The following is a 17,986-nucleotide window of genomic DNA, read 5'->3' as shown; positions in this document are numbered from 1 at the left end:
TAGCCGACGATAAATAACTGTTATTACATAAAAATGAAATAAAATCTGTTCATAATTTGCTGTTTCCACAATACATTGATAGACATATTTCAACATTGCATTATTTTGTTCTTCAGGTGAATTACTGTTTCCACTTAAATGTTTGCTTAATTCATCTGAGCAACTATATTAATGATGTTGATAAACAAAGGTTGTTCTTTTGAAGTATAGTTCTTACATTCGATGTTAAAGCATTTTCACATTGTGAACCGCAAAAGCAAAAAATAGTGTCAGACAAATTAATTCTATAAACATCATCTTTCATTTTGCTGATAACTGAAATACTATAGAGCTCCAAAAAACATTGGGATAGATTATTGTTTTACATTTAGCTATAGAAGTACTTTTTTAACACTTTCAATTCGTGTTTTAATGAGACTTTTATAAATGACGTTTAAAACCTGATTTTTCTGACAAAGGGAGAACTTTTTGGATGATAGTTACGTACATGTAGGTTATAATTTGAAGTAGTTGGTCTATTACGAGGTAAAGTATCATTAAGTTATGAAGGACATTTATTCTTTTTTATTTTGTTGGATGTTGGAAGTTTTTTTCATTTCTTGTTTTTCTTTTTAGTGGTAGCCAACCCGTTCCCAAAATACAAACTTAAACATGATACAAATTTGGTCATACCTGTAACAATGCTAAGCAGCAGCAAGCTGTATTAATTCAAGAACAACAGACATTACAGGCAGAACAGTTTCACACCTCTTGAGTATTCAAGAATAGGTATTGTATATGTCAGATATATTTTTTTACAAATTGCGTCTATTTAATTAATTTTAAATTTACGCATCATTAAATTAAATCATTTTTGCTGTTGACCTGGCAATAATTGAAATATGCGCAGTCAATTTTATAGCTTGAAATAATGTGACATCTAAATGTTTATATGTCTCAACATTTACAGTGGCACTGTTTGCTAAAAACATATTTGGATAACCCCGAACCTGTTTCTAACTAAAAAAGATCATATTTTATCTCAGAAGAATTCAGTTACAAATCATGTGCTTTCCCATTGATTTAAGATAAGACTTATAGAATCAGCCGATAAAGTGCCTTTGCATGTTTCATCGGTGAATAATCCAGTAACAATTTGAAGCCGATCAGTGATAACTGTAAACGATAAATAGAAAGGGCCCCAGTTCAGAACCTTTGGGGGACCCCTTGATGCATTTATTACTTGATTAACTACCATTAATAAATACTCTTTGGCAACGATCTGACAGATACCTATATATGATAAACCAGTAATGCCATATTGTTGAAGTTTATGCAATATACCTGTGTGCCATACGCTGTCGAATGCCTAGAAATATCAGAGGAGTTCATGCAAAGATGTATTTATGATCATCATGTGACTTTACATTCTGATGGTAAATTTTGATCAGTTGGGATGTAACGCATTTTTGTGTGGATGAATAACGATTGATTTTTGGAAAGTAGTTTATGCTCAAGAAAGTAGCTATACATTATTTCCTATTTATATCAGTGAAACAAGTCTGAAGTTTGAAGGGTGGGATTTATCTCCTTTTCGTCAACGGCATTACATGTCCTAGTTTTCCACTTTGATAGTAATGTGCTTTGTTCAAGAGATAAATTGAATAATGGACTTAGGGCAGTGCACGTGGCTATTGATATTCAGATAATCTGTGGTTCAGGTCGTCGGGACCGCTTGCGTTATTTACCGGACTTTATTAGATCTGTCATTTCTTGATTTTCATGATGAGGTAGTGTGTTGTTATCAGAGGGAATAGAGGTAACCTTAATATATAGTTTTACATTGCACTGTTATAAACTTGGAGGTAAATCAGAATTGTGATCATGTCACGATACTGATACTTGATCCCGTTTTGAGGTAAAGCAACAGGCAACATCTAACATTTATTTTACTTGTCCGACTGGTGTACTGCTGGTAATAGGAACATAAATAACCTTCACGCCATAGCCAGGGTAAAGGTGACAGAAATGTAGAATCTGTGTGAATTTATTCTTTGTAAATATTAGAAGCCCCTATGATTCCCAAATTAACAACAGAGCACTGTCCATCTTCAAATAAAGGGATAGCGTGACGTAATACAATTGTGTCTAATAAATGATGCAATAAACCATTGACACTTAATACCATACATGTATTTAGGGTCCATGGGTAAGCTCTCTCAAACCTTCTATCTTTCTACACCCCACATTTAATGGGTGCATGCGCACAGTAACCAGTTGGACAGAACCCAGGTGATGAAAGGTAATGTGTTTCCTTGCATACATACTCCCCTGGAAGTCACTTTTATAAAGGCTACATGTGTAATCGTCATATTACATCTTGCAACATCGAGACTGAAAATGTGTTTCAATTAAGTATTTATAGCCTTGCCTTCATATGGAACGAGTAAAGCTCCTTAAATCTATATCAAGTGAGACATGGACAGAATTGATAAATACGGATAACGTAAAGTGTACGTTGATTTCTTGAGGCTCTTTATTTGTATTATTGAAGTGTTCACTGGGCGGGTTACATTCTTGTTAAGGAAATAAATGTCACAGGGTCGCTTTCACCTGGTCCAGTTGTTAAGTTGTCCTTTATATACGGTTTTACGTGAAGATATTTTACGGAAGTGTTACAACATACGGCCCGGCGTTAAAGTGTCATCGACAAGTCAACAACTTACCCTACTTTAATCAAATGACGACATGATTTTTCTGTAGGCAAAACCTTTTGCAATATCTTAGCGCATGTGCGCCTTTTAATGTCCAGATTAATTGTATTATTGGGTATATATCCCAACATTCTATAAATGACTGTATACATCAATAATATATTATTTTATGACTGAGTGGCTTTATCATCTGTCATACATCGCGGGGCGATTGGTCGCAATATAGTGTTACTGAATAGTATGTATAATAGTTATGTTCTATGTAATTGTGAGTGAGATGTAAATAAACTATTGTCATTCTGTCTGTCTGTTCCCTATCCTGTTATCGCCTGTTACCCGGCAGTAGGACTAACAGCGCTGACGCTACACTGACCAATGCAATAACTGCACAATAGTGGCCTCTACTAGACAAACAAATATGTTTGTTTTGGAAGCCCCTCACTGAGTGCATGATATCAACACTTTCACTGGGACATCTAAAACTTTATACGAATATTATGATTTTTTTTCTCCCGGAAATTGACTGATATCTAGCAAAATTGATATTCGCAACAAAATTGCAATCATTTTCTTTTCAACTTACATGTACTTGCCCTTTATCCTCTGGATTGTGTTCCTATGAAAATCCATTTATTTTGCGTTTTCATTTTACATCATGAAATTAATCGTCAATAGACCTAATTCGGAAGACATTACTGATACATTTAAATTTCTATCCGGGGAACAAAGCTGTATGAAGATTTGTCACCGGTCGTTTGTACTAACCAGCCTACCTTTCCGCAGGTTTATCGACTTGCCAAGAACCCTGCTTTAGTAAGCTCTACAATATTTTCGAAAGTTGCATGGTAAATGCGGAGGTTGACATTTCAAATATATATGAGTTAAATGGGTATTTTGGTTTCGTTTGCTTGAATCAAATAGTATATTAGTATAATTCGATTTATGATACAATAATCCCGAGGATAGCATATCCATAATGACATATATTTCTGTTTACACATTACGGAAACATATATATGAAATTCGTTTTATTCACCGCACGTATTACTAGCAGCAGCACATGTAGAAGTAGCGATGACGCAGTTGTGCAATGTTGTTTCAATGTTACCTGCATATAACACTTCACATAATAGCTGCCGTTTAAGTGATAATATATACTCCTCAAAAGAAGTTAAGGATCACACGATTCTTTCATATTGGTAAAGTTAATCTGCCATGGCATGAGAGATTAACTATAGTAATATGAAAGAATCAGGTGATCCTTAACTTCTTTTGAGTAGTATATACACGCATTAAGTACATATGATATGTGTGGACAAGGTATAACCTAAACATATGTTATATCTTAACCATGAACGTGTTTCACTGAATTTAATATAGTATATAAATGTTATGGTTTTCATACAGTTTTGCACGTTAATGTTAGGTTATCATGAAAATAGGCTATTATGATATTACATATTATCTAAACTTACGCTTAATGCTATTTATTGGCTGTAAGTCACATAAAGTCCTTCATTATTTGATGATTGAGTGTTGTTTGTTTGCCGGTACATGTTATGGTGGAAAATCAGTTTCTATATTGTATGAAACAGCCCGTTTGATGAGTCAAGCCAGCAAGGTGGTTCATCCCACGTTTCTGAACGTTGAGAAACAAATTTTAAAGGAGATTAGACAGTCTGTATATGAGTCAATATGATGAAAAGAAAGTAGTCATTACAAAAAAGTTCAAGTGTATACAGCGAACGTGTTCTTTACAGGTGCGTGTAACGTTACACTGTATGCCCAGAAGGAACCATTGAACTTCACGTCTCCTAAATACCCAGGCAATTACAGAAAGTAGGTACAATGATATTCGTGTACGAGTTTTAATGTTTTTCCCAATCGCATTTTATTAGCGGTCAATATCTAGATATCAGCATCCACTGAAATAATAATGAGTGTATTTAGTGTCAAGTGTTTAACACTGTGGTGCTGCATTGACAAAGTCATGGATCATCCCAAAGATTCATGTGAATCGATGTATGAATATTATTTCCATGATCTTTTCTTCTTTAAAGCACGATCTTGTGATATTTCAAACATTGCAAAGAAGATCAAGACAAGTTTAGTCATTGTGTTTTGTAGAGTCATATAGCTATATTTTCGTACAAACATTTCTTGCAGCAATGAAAACTGTTATTGGGACATGTATCCTCAAACAAGAGGCTACAGAGTTATACTCGACATGGTGTACACCGATATCGAAGGTTCATTCCCCTGTAGACTGGACGTCCTGACCATATTCGTCAGAAATAACGGTAACGTGGAAATAATCACTGGTGTATATGCTTCAGGATTTATTGTTTGACTATGTTAAGGGGGTTAAAGATGCTTTGAAAAACGCCCATTACCTGATTGTAATGTTATGTCATTGCTTAATGCTTTCATCAATGGACAGACAAAGTACACGAAGTAACACGTTTTTCTTCCTTGTTCACATGCAGTCATATTTAAGCTCAAGTATTACTAACATAAAAACTGTGTTAAACCCATTTCTCGTGTCCCCCGCCGTGATATTGCTGGAATATTGCTAATAGCGGCGTAAAACCACTCACTCACTGATACAAAAACACATTTAATGTTAGAAAGCACATACTTACTAACTACTTATCAACAAGAATAATTGCAGCCATTATCATTTTCCATCACAGCTAATCATACTACAACCGAGTTACACAAAATTTGTGGAAACAAAAGATGGAATCTTATTACCCATGATGACCAGCATTTTCACGCCGTGTTCACGACTGACGGCAGTGTTTCGAAGAGGGGGTTCTTAATTCGATATTATGAAACAGAGGGTAAGTGAATTAATGACAATGTTTTGTGACGTCATTTAATACTGTACAATATGAAGGTGAACATACGAGGGGCGTTCAATATGTTTTGCAACTTGGGCATTTGTGTTTACACAAACAATGTCAACTTGTGGCCGGAGTGACACTAGTCATAACATCAGGTTGACACGTGTCATAACACGTTACAGACACAACAATAAGTTAGATGTGATGGCTTCATTCACCTAAGGGTGGTCACAATCATGGATTCTCTCAAACATGAACAACGCGCTGTAATAAAGTTCCTTATATGCTACGGTTCACAAGTCGAGAATTGCACAGGCCGCCATATGTGAATGTGGATTGAAACAGTTAAATCACCCACCCTACAGCCCAGACTTAGCCCCCAGTGACTATTTACTGTTCCGGCAAATGAAATCTGTCCTACGTGGAAGACGCTTCCAGGATGACGAGGACATAAAAGGCTGCCACAGAGGCGTGGTTAGAGGGCCGATCTGCGGATTTCTATAAAAGTGGTATTAAAAGCTTGAAGGACAAATGGAATAAGTGTATTGAGGTGAATGAGATTATATTGAAAAAAAAGGCAAAAAGATATTCTGCGACTTGGTCTTATATTGAAGTTGAACGCCCCTCGTATGTCTCGCTCCATGATTGCTGCTTTCTTTCGCAACGTGTGCAACCTTTCGCCGTGATCTTTTCTGTTTGGTGATAGCGGACATGGTTAATAACGTGGCATTGGTTGAGTGAAACTATAATCAATAAAATAATATTGGAACCACTTCAAATAACACAATGAATGACCAAGCACAGCCGTCATGTCAGTAATATTCAAAACGAAGCGACCCAAACACTGATTAGTTGTAAAGAACACACCACTGTCCTGACGTCATAATGTTTTACAGACAAGAAAGCCTAGCAGTGTAGCCAGTGATATATGACAAATTACCATATCAGATGGAGATCTCTACCTAAAATATTGCCACACGTGAATAATCTACGAAGCGGAAAAAAGGCATTTAACAACTACTATGAAACAAGATCAGTTTTGATTATTGCCAACCGGTGGCAAAAAATGCTTCTGAACAATCTTTTTTTCTTTCGTGGTCTGACATAGATTTGATACGGCAGACAGGACCCTTTATGCACGATTCTAAAATATCGTGGTATAATTTGTCATAATCAGTAAATAATATTGACTTTCCTTGAATAAATGCAAACTCATCATGTGCGTCATACACATTATATTCTTATCTCACCCAGGGAGAGCAGCATGCAGTGCATCTCTCGTGGCCACTTCTACCGGCAAGATATTTACCTCGCCTGGATACCCAAACACCTACCTGCCGTGAGAAGTTTTAATGCTGTTTCGACTATGACATCAAATATATTCAAATCTGGTAAAATACGTTGTGGTACGACTGACCAAAAAGAGGGTCTGTTATCCCACGTTTGTTAATATTAACACAAAAACACAAAAACAAAAGGTATTTTTCCAGTCGATGTCTTATATGTACTTGTAGATTCTAGTTTTATTTGAATATAAGTGTGTGAATAAATGAGCATTTATTTATTTTTAGCTCAAACAACTAGACAATATCATTCAATTCACTTCAGTTTATTTCTAATGTGTAGGCCATCTGCCCATGACTCCATATGTTTAACAATCGACGTGAAGCACTCAAATCTTATTGTACTGACAACAATCTACCACGAACTAGATGTTTAATTGATTTACATTGATTTAAAAATATATTGATATTACATTTATGCTTGTTCGGCTACACACAATATTTCTGTGGTAAGTCATCCACCTGTAACTTGTTACTACAGAGCAGACTAATAGCAAATTATCCCTGTATTACACATACCAAACATTACAAACATAGCGTATCTTCTGTTTCGTGGGATTTTAGTGCTTGTATGTTTGTTTGTTTGTTTGTTGTTTAACGCCGCACTCAGCAATATTCCAGCTATATGACGGCGGTGTGTAATTAATCGAGTTTGGACTCGAGTTTGGACTCTCCATAGGAGAGGCTTAGAAAGGACATAACTGGTAATAGCCAGTGGGGGCGCTACGACCTAGCCCAGTAATTCCAGCCTAGTTCGGCAAGGGTGTTAACTGGACTTTAACAGTCAGTTAATTCCCTTGCTTTGGGAAGATGTTTCAAGGGGACTAAGTCAATCCTGTTCAATATACACAAGATGGACTGACTGCGTTAATCAGTACAAGGTATTCAGCAACCCATAACGGCCGAAAAATGCGACCTTGCTAGTCGAAAGAGGCGACCAAGAAAGGGGATAGGATGGTCAGGCCCGCTGACTTGGTTCATACATGTTATCTCCAATTGCGTAGATCGGTGCTCATGATGACAAACACTTGATTATCTGATCCAGACTCGATTATTTACAGACCGCCGTCATATATCTGCAATATTGCTGAGTGTGGCGTTAAGCAACAAACAAACAATAATTGGTAGTTCTTGCATTGTTTTCAGGACACAGTCATGTACCTGGAATATTACAACAGAACAACAAAATCAAGTCATTCTATTATTCACCAAGGACTCGGAACTTGAGGGCAGTACCCCACGCGGGGTTTGTGATACGGATTACGTCACTGTATATAACGGACAATACAGTAAGTATATTTATATATCTGCATGAAATAAAAGCTACTAAATGTAGCTCCGACTTCATCATAAGTGTGTTTAGGAAACCCGATCAAATGGTGATGATACTATGTGTTTAAGAGATGGTCGTTTCCTGTTCAACTGGTGGCACATGTCACAAACACGCTGAAACAAGTCAAGTGTCCACCTGAACAACCATGGTAACATATGGCACCAATCAAAATAAGGAATTTCATAGGACATAATTTTGATCACTGATGTGTTAAATTTGGAAAATCATTGATCCAATTGTCTACCATTAAACGTTACTTTTGGCATTGAATTATGCAAACCTGATAAAAACAACTTCGGAGCATGTTCGCATAACGTGTTTTGAAATCTTCTACCTTTAAAGTAATGAATGTTTGCTCGACCTAAAGACAAAGTTGAACATTGGAAAATGAAGTCATCCCTTTTGATATACAGTATTGTGTATAATATTTTGTCCGTATGAATATTTATGCAAAGATCTAAATCTAAAACAGAAATGGGCCAGCTTCTCTAGGCCCTTTCATTTCCAGTTCAGGTGGATAAACTGAATTGGCTTTTCAAACGGTATCAGATCATCGGCATACCTAATTTGAAAGCTTTGCCAAATTCACGTTTGAAAAAGCCAATTTACTTCCACTGAATAAAAAATACTTAGATATAAAGGAGACCCGCGAGGTGGATTCAGAGTGACAAAGACAAACTCTCCATTTATATCGAGCAAAATTCCAGCAGCTCCACCCTTTGGTGTCTGCAGTTCACAACTTTTAAGGCACAATTCAGCAGGTTCTTTCTATGCAGAGCGTCACACGACTCTTGTCCAAAAGTTGTTTGATGAAGGTTGCAACATTCAAAGCCTCAGTGAAGCTTCAAAACGTTTTATGGGAGACATGTGGGGACAGGTTGGACACATCAGTGACAAAATTATGTCCATTGCACTACTTCCTTTCGACTTGTACCAGATTGTCCCGTGTTGCGTTTTAGGGGAACATTTGTACATGTTTGTGACGGGTGCCACCGGTGGGTCAGTACACGCCCACCTTTTCACGAACACCTGGTATCACCACCATTTGAATGTGCCTCATATATAAGCACATGCTCATGATATAGTCGGAATCGCACAATCGACTCTGTTGCTAGCAGATATTTCGTATGAATATCGAAAGAGTTTTGTCGCTTTTATTTTTTGACAAAATTGACGTTGGTTATTTTTTAAGATTGCTACAAAATCAATCTTTTGGCTACTTTGCATCAAATTCACTTATCTCAAATACTTTAAAGTCCTTCCTTAGTTGCATTAAGAATTATGGTGAATCTTTAACACAGGGACTTATCGGCAAATTGCAGAAAGGTAAAACGGTGATGGCTCAGTGACATCAGATACACTACATGTAAACTTGTGTGTAATGCCACTCCTGGAGTTGATTAGACTGCATCACTGTATGTTGTATTTGGAAACACGTCCACTGAAACCACAGGGTTAATCAAGTAGTAATGTATGACGTCAATTTATCACCCAAGTGCTCATTCAAGTACTCCAGTTATTGTCACTGAAACGATGCGAAATAAACGTGTGCCTCAATCTCTATAAGTTTCCCTATGCAGTCAGGAAATGGTATGTGAAGTAACGTTAAACTGGGTTAAAATACGGCTCCTTTTGTTCCTTCATTTCCGCATGTCATCTGCCTCTCTCATTGAGCCGTGTATTTATGTGTCTGTACGGAATTTAATATACAGTGGACATGCCTATTGTGAAAACAGGTTTGACATGAGTCCCACCATCTTTCATTGAAGTTCGATTCAAGAAGGCAACCTTCTGGTCATTGATACCATATCAAAGCATAGTTTCACGTTAAGCATGACAGACAACTGATTGGATGCTCAGAGAGTTATTAATGCGTCAAAGTGAAAATTTTCAACTACCTCAGTGGTGTAAAGGCTTATGATGTTTCTTTTCATATCCGACACCGAAAAAGTGTATAACCTTTATGCTCCTGCATAAACAAATATATTTAACAACGAATGAAAAGAAGGGATATGCTCTGCAATACCGGATTTCGATTGCATTGCTCGATTTTGATTGGACTATGCATAGACTCGTTAGTCCAGCCAAAATCTAACTCCATAATACCAGCCTAGTTCGGCAGGGGTGGAAACTGGACTTTTATAGTCAGTTAAATCTCTTGCCGCGGGAAGATGATACTAAATCAGCACCATCTCACAAACTGACTTTAAATTGCCTGTCTACTAACATGTGGACCGCCTGCGGTCTAGAGGTAGAGCGTACATCAAGACGGAGGGCTGACGATCTGGGGTTCGATCCCCGGCCGCGTCATATCAAAAGACGTTAAAATATGGTACTTGTTTTTACCCTGCCCGCTATCGGCTTTCAGGGGCGAAGACGTCTGGTCGTCTCGTAGTCAGTATTCCGAGTATTTATTTGTAAATTGTTGTCTTAACCTAAAAATATGTATTGTTTAATACCTGTTTTTCCAACATGAGATTAAACAATTCCAACGAAATTAACAGGCAGCCTAAATAATCTTAACAGATTTGCAGGTGGGCTAAACAGACTTTTATAGTACTGATATATGTACGGCAAAATAACGTCATAAGTTTCATTTGAGTAACCTTGCAATCGTACGCATTGGGCTAACCACTTTCCAAAATTACCTCAAATCCTTAACACGCGCGTACGGATAATGATGTCATTTAAAGTGACGTCATGCACGTTATTTCACCTTTGTTACGATCTTTCATACATAAGAATATCCTCATAGGGGGTAGTATCCTATATTTTTATTATCGACAGATGAATGCTATTGTCAACCAACAATAAAAATGAAAGTGCTTTTCTTTGGCGTCATATTTCTGTGTCACAATGAGCGGTCATTATCCAAGATATGAATATGGCAATGCGTTTGGTTATTTCTTGTGTGTGTACATCTTTCTTGACTGTTTACTTCCGCACATTGTTGACATGGCTTTCAATTCCAGGCTACGACGAAATCGGCACATTCTGTGGTCACCAACAACCAGTATTTTCCAGCTGGGGGAACTCACTGCGTGTCCATCTACAAACTGATGACAGAAACAGCTACAAAGGATTCAAAATGCAGTACAAAGCTGTACCTGGTTTGTTGAAATTGAACCATTTTGACTCCACCATGCAATTGCTCAGTAGCTCTCTCCCGGAGACAATATTTTACGAAATGCAATTGATTGTCTGTTGTGAATTGCCTTAACGACAATAATCTGGACAGTATAGTTCCTATAATGAACTGAATTGCGGCGTCACATGGTCCAATGCACCAGTTACAAATCAGGTGAAGCTGAGCAACGTCGGTCACCAGCAGTCCTTTGATGGGTGACCGTCTTTCGGCAACTTGGGTGTTGAGAGTTTCTACGGCTTCGGTCCTGCCCCACACTGTATCACATGTGGTGTCTCCTTGGGCAAGTAGCATTGTTCAACATGTGCCTCTGTTCACCCAGCAGTGAATGGGTACCCGGTAGGATGAGATGGCAATGTGGTTGTCTTCTAGCGCCTGATAGGCAGCGTGGGATGTATACTCCCCAGGGACATGACAATGATTGTTGAGTGAACACTGACAGTGACCTTTGTAGTATTAGTGCTTTGAGCATGCCCCTGTGTGGTGTGGACATATGGTCTTATAAATGGCCTAAAATTAGTATTATTAAATAACCTGGGGCAGTGTCACAATGTACATATGCGCTCCCTCCAATTATCGTCTGGAAGACGATGGGGACTTCAAACAAACATGTTCTGGACCAACACGGTTTCATTGAATTTATATCAGAAACATCCGTGATACGTTCAAATGTTACATGATGCATGCATACATATAGTGAGTGACTGTTTCTGTTATATAGCGGCATATCAGCTTAAGGTGTATGGAAAGCCAAAAGTCATGCAGACGTTTAACACTTCTGTGAAACCCATGAACACGGGTATATGGTGCTGACAAATATAAAAACGTAATTTGAGCGAACCGGGATTCGAACGCGCATTTATTGATTTCTGCCATGTCCAGGGTATGAATCTGCACAGAGATTTGTGGGTTGTCAGACCACTGGGCCACCCCTGCCCCTGTATAAATATATAATTTATATTTTTATATATTCATATGACGAAGAATTGCAATTAAAAAAAACCACTATTAAATTCCGTGTAATTATAACATTTTCAAAATGATATCATTATATCTCCATCAGCAACAACGTGCATCCTTACGATGCCTGCAGGGCGCAGTCCAATACAGTTTGTCTCACCTGGTTATCCTAACGGCTACCAAAGGTAAATAACAAACAGTTGCCAGGAAAACATTCCGTTCCAAATAATTATGGAACATGTATCGGTTCCCTAGAATCATTAGTCTAATTCTCTCAAATCCTTCGCTTTATGAAAAGAAAGATGTATACATAATGTAGATACGACTTTGATCATGTTCCATGGCGATTACTAGACGAGTGTCTGTCAGATGCTATTTATCTTAGAACGAGCTGCTTCAAACGTATCTGACGAGCGCAAGCGAGTTAGATACGCATTTGAAACGAGTTGTAAGATAAATGGTATGTGACAGGCACAAGTGCAGTGATCTGTTTCTTACACACCCTGGTTTTTGGTCCATTCTCATGATCGCAGTGGCGCATTAATACACAACGGTCATTATTGACGTCACCCGACGTACTGTTTACCTGCTTACTACTCATAAATAATTGTAAGTCTACAAAAAAAAAAATCCGTTATATCCGTGGATGGATTATCAAGGCGATGATGAACCTGCAGGATGCCGAGTGAATAATTTTCACCTCAAAGAAATTACGTAATATGTACAACAATGTTTACTTCCGTATGACATCACTACTAGTGACCGACTTTTACAAAATGGCGTGTACACTACGTGGGTTTTTTAGAGGAAGACTCTTTCGCTGATCGAGTGATCGTATATATACCCACCACCAAAAGAAACGCGAAGACCACACACGTTGGCTAAGATATGAAGATTTACTCACATTCGAGGGATATTGGATTGGTTTGATGCACAAACGAACATACTGGTATGTTGTGCGAACCAATGCTCATGAACACTTCTCATGTGACGTCATAGATCCATGACTCAAGATGCACCATTTGTCTCGTACAAGATTAGAGTGTAAAGTTGGGAAATCACGTGTAGCATATCGTGATAAGAATAAAGACACTCTGTGGTTTCACTTGACTGATTGTTAGTTTTGTCTTTAAGTTGTACACATTCGAAACATCTCTTCTTGACGTACATACTTCTCGATATGTTTCTATGGTTCGCGTTTCTTTTGGCGGTGAGTATACATAAATCAGAGTCAATCAGAAACATTCTGACAATCTGAATACTGTTGTTTGTTTTTATGTTTGTTATGTAACCAAGAGAATTAGTCGGGAAATGCAGATATCTACCGTCGCCGAGCGTGTCATGGCGACACAAAGGACGGGAACTGTCACGATTTCTGTTTAATTTAACTTTTTATTGTTATTTTAATATGTATAATTTTAAATCCATTATTCGTGCTACCACACTCTTCTCATGAATATTATAAAACTAATATCAGCAACAAATAAACGAATGGATCTCTCAAAAAAGGAGAGAATGCTACACAGTGTAAAATCTGAATTTTGATTTGTATACATTTCAAACAAGTACAGTTTTACGAGCACAGCGTTCGTTTCCACACCTAATGTATTTCGCTTGATTTCAACTTGATTTGTATTTGTGACAAAGACCATTTGTCATTTGATTCTAAATTTTATGAGGAAATCAGGGATGTATGCATCGAGTTTGAAATATACTAGATGTAATAGGCTTCTCATAACCGGCTTACCTGAACTGTGATTTTGTAAACACTGTATCCAATATGGCGGAAAGTACACTTATCATTGGTGAATTGGTGAAAAACAGATAGAAATCTTATCATGCTCACTGATGTGCTATTTTTTAAATTCAATTCTTCGAGTAAATATATGATATTAAGATATCTAAACATATAGGCCGAATAAATAATGAACGTCGTGATTGTATTAATAAAGTATCAAAAATAGCGAAGTTTAGGATGTACCTAATTTTCAGAGGTCACTTTCAAAAGTTTTACTTTGCCTAAAATGACAATGGATGTCACAGAAAAGGGACTTTCCCACATAATTCATAACTGTGAAGTGTATTAGTGTGCGTGATGCATTTTCAGTTTTATCCGACTTCGAAGCGAAGGTTGATGAGGAGCGACATCTTTGGCATCCTAGGGGTAAAGGCTCTAAACCCATAACGTTCTACACAGACGTTGGTTAACATTCGACTACAGCAGGAGTAACTTGCTGTCATAATCATAATCTGACCTCAGGTCATCACCATGGAGTAGCCAATCACTGGCCTGGAATTCGATCTCACACATATGTTTGACACCAATTATCTCACATGTGTTTCTCGCCCACGGGTGTGTAAGAGAACCTATTTTCCTCGTCCAAATGATTCATCATGTCAAAGTGTGTACATGGGTAAATATACAATATGCAATATGCTACTGGTTTAAAAAACTAGATGTACATGTACTAGTTGTAAAGTTTGATTGCAGCATTAAACATACCGAAAAATTAGATTTGAATAATTAATGCGAAGTAATATTTATTGTGTCTCTATTTATCTCATATCATTTTTTTGTTCTCAGCGACATTTTCATAACACGATCTTATATATTGACAAGACGATGAATTGATTCAAATAATGCCCTTGATACTGGAAAAGCGGATTTAAACCCCGAATCCCTCCATCTTTTATTAGCACAAGGACTTGTGGTTCTTTACCAACGTCGTCAGGGGCTGTACCGCAGGAACCCAAATGAATAAACGTCGGCTCATGGAGTTGACAACCGCGCTTAGTCCTCTGTATCGGTACATGATGTATGTACACAGTATCTGTACACTGAATCTGTACACAATATATGTACACTGTATCTGTACACTGAATCTGTATACAATATATCTACACTGTATCTGTACACTGAATCTGTACACAATATATCTACACTATATCAGTACACTGAATCTGTATACAATATATCTACACTGTATCTGTACACTGAATCTGTACACAATATATCTACACTGTATCTGTACACTGAATCTGTACACAATATATCTACACTGTATCTGTACACTGAATCTGTACACAATATATGTACACTGTATCTGTACACTGAATCTGTATACAATATATCTACACTGTATCTGTACACTGAATCTGTATACAATATATGTACACTGTATCTGTACACTGAATCTGTACACAATATATTTACACTGTATCTGTACACTGAATCTGTACACAATATATGTACACTGTATCTGTACACTGGTTGAAACCCAAAGCCGTAATAGTGTTAGCTCACATACTTCAAAGTTCTTCTGATATAAAAATATTAGTCACTAGAACTAGCATTTACCGAGACAAAGCCTGTCATGATATCATTGCAAATATTTTGTATGGCTAAGCATGTGCTTTCTGTTTAAGAATAACTTTCTGTATGTTGCAGTTGATTAGATTGTCAATGGACTATAAATGTGCCGTATGGAAGTACCATCACGGTTCAAGTTCTCTTTCTTGATATGGAAAGAAGGCCATCGTGCAAAAATGATTATCTTCTCTTCAAAGATGGTAGGTAAACCTTGGATCTATGCTATCTTACTCTTGCAGATGCAGCTACGGGTCTGTGGTAACGAGAAACAGGTGTATTAACATTTAGGCAAATAACGAGGTGTGGTATATTTAGCTTTTATTTCAAAATGCAAAATCAGAAATTATGAAATCCTTTATCTTACTGTTAGTAATGTGATAACGTGTTGTTTTGACTGAATTAACATTTTATTAATCTTCACTGCTTTTGGACTTGTCACAAAATCTGGCTGAACCACCGACAATTTCTCAACTTGCATTTAAGGCCTCCGCCCCAAATATATAGCAATTACATGTGAGTAGTTTCACATATTCGGATATATCTTTATATACTACTCAAAATTTGATAAGGTTCACTAGGTGATATGTGTGTAAGTTACCACAAACATAACAAAAGACATGATTCTGACTCAGAAACGTGTTTAATCATGTTATGAATGAAAATTCATGAACGTCATGAACTTGTATCAATATGGAATGTTTGAAATCTGCAAACACCAAAAGGCATTTCATTACAAAATGTTAACAGCAAACAAGAGAAAGAATTACACAGTTATGAGGGATAGTCCATCATTACACTTAGTCGATGAAGTGTCAATATCGAGTATGACCTCCCCTTGCATCAATGACGGCCTGACAACGTCAAGATATGCTGTCAATAAACACCCGGATGTTCCCAATGGGAAGGTTGTTCCACTCTTCCACGAGGGCATATCCGAGCTCTGCCAAAGTCGTGGGTTGTGCTCTACGGCGTGAAAGGGCAACCTGCAGCATGTTCCAGACATGCTCAATCGGGTTCAAGTCCGGCGAACGCGCTGGCCAATCCATGCGGACAATTGTCTCCTGCTCAAGGTACTGCTCAACCACCCTGGCGCGATGAGGACGGGCGTTATCATCCATCAGGATGAACTCAGGGCCAACAGCACCAGCGTAGGGTCTGACGTACACATGGAGGATCTCATCCTGGTACCTCACCCCCGGCATTGTTCCTCTCTCCAGGACATGAAGATCTGTCCTTCCATCTCTGTTGATTCCACCCCAGACCATGATGGAACCACCACCATAACGGTCATGTTCACTGATGTTGGCATCATGGAAACGTTCACGTTGTCGTCGCCACACCCGCTGCCTCCTGTCTGTAAAGTCCAAACAATACCTGGACTCATCGGTGAACAGAACTGGAACCCAATCGTTCCGTGTCCAAGTGACATGATCTTCAGCCCATTCCAATCGCTCCCGCCGGTGTCGAACAGTCAGGGGGATTCGGACACATGCCCTTCTCGAGTAGAGACCTGCATTGTGAAGACGATTCCGTATCGTCTGAGTGGACACATTCACCCCCGAGGCGTTCAGGAGGTCGTTACGTAGGCTGGTTGCTGTCCAGAAGGGATGACGTCGTGCCTGAAGAGCCACAAAATGATCTTGGCTTTGGGTTGTCGACCTCTGACGACCACCCCCATGTCGGTGTGCTGCTGTACCATAATTTTGCTGTCGGGACCAGGCCCTGCTTACAGCGCTCTGGCTGACGTTTAGTGCATTGGCAACGTCACGTTGTGAATAGCCAGCATCAAGCATTCCAATACATCTGCCCAGTTGTTCTGTCGTCAGGCGACGCCTTACACGTTGAGGGGGCATTGCGTAGATAAACGTAGTGTTAACACTCAATTGAGTTTAAAGTTTCAGAATGAATCAGACACCGTTGCCTGATTGGAAATCGTGCAATGGTAGCAAAAGCATGAACTGTGATGTGAAACGCATTTCCCATGGCATGAAATGCACGTGCAAGTGTGTTGGAGACGTTTTTGATTTCACTTGAACACAATATTGCCAGTTATGCAGTTATTTTGTTTTTTTATTAAGAAAAATATCTACGATCCTTTTTTGGTACAGGTACAGGATAACTTGACAGATAGAGTACTGGAAAAAAAACTGTTCCTCAGGTAGCAATAATAAGGATACACGAAAGTAATATGAATTTCATTGTCTATAGCTCAATGACACAATGGACATGTGTCCTCTTCGATTTTACATTTGTTTTCCTTCATTTATCATGATATCAAACAGTCCGATGAATAAAA

The 17,986-nt window shown here is 38.1% G+C and overlaps 1 pseudogene; it reads left to right on the top strand.

Moving 5' to 3' along the window:
• Nucleotides 1–17,986, top strand: part of LOC139450653 (cubilin-like) — a 32,657-nt pseudogene that overhangs the window by 917 nt on the left and 13,754 nt on the right.

Source organism: Haliotis cracherodii, unplaced genomic scaffold (assembly GCF_022045235.1).
Source record: "Haliotis cracherodii isolate W230 unplaced genomic scaffold, xgHalCrac1.p SCAF_8, whole genome shotgun sequence".
Classification (NCBI taxonomy): domain Eukaryota; kingdom Metazoa; phylum Mollusca; class Gastropoda; order Lepetellida; family Haliotidae; genus Haliotis; species Haliotis cracherodii.
Note: the sequence above shows the minus strand (reverse complement) of the source record. Positions and strands in the feature narration are given on the sequence as shown.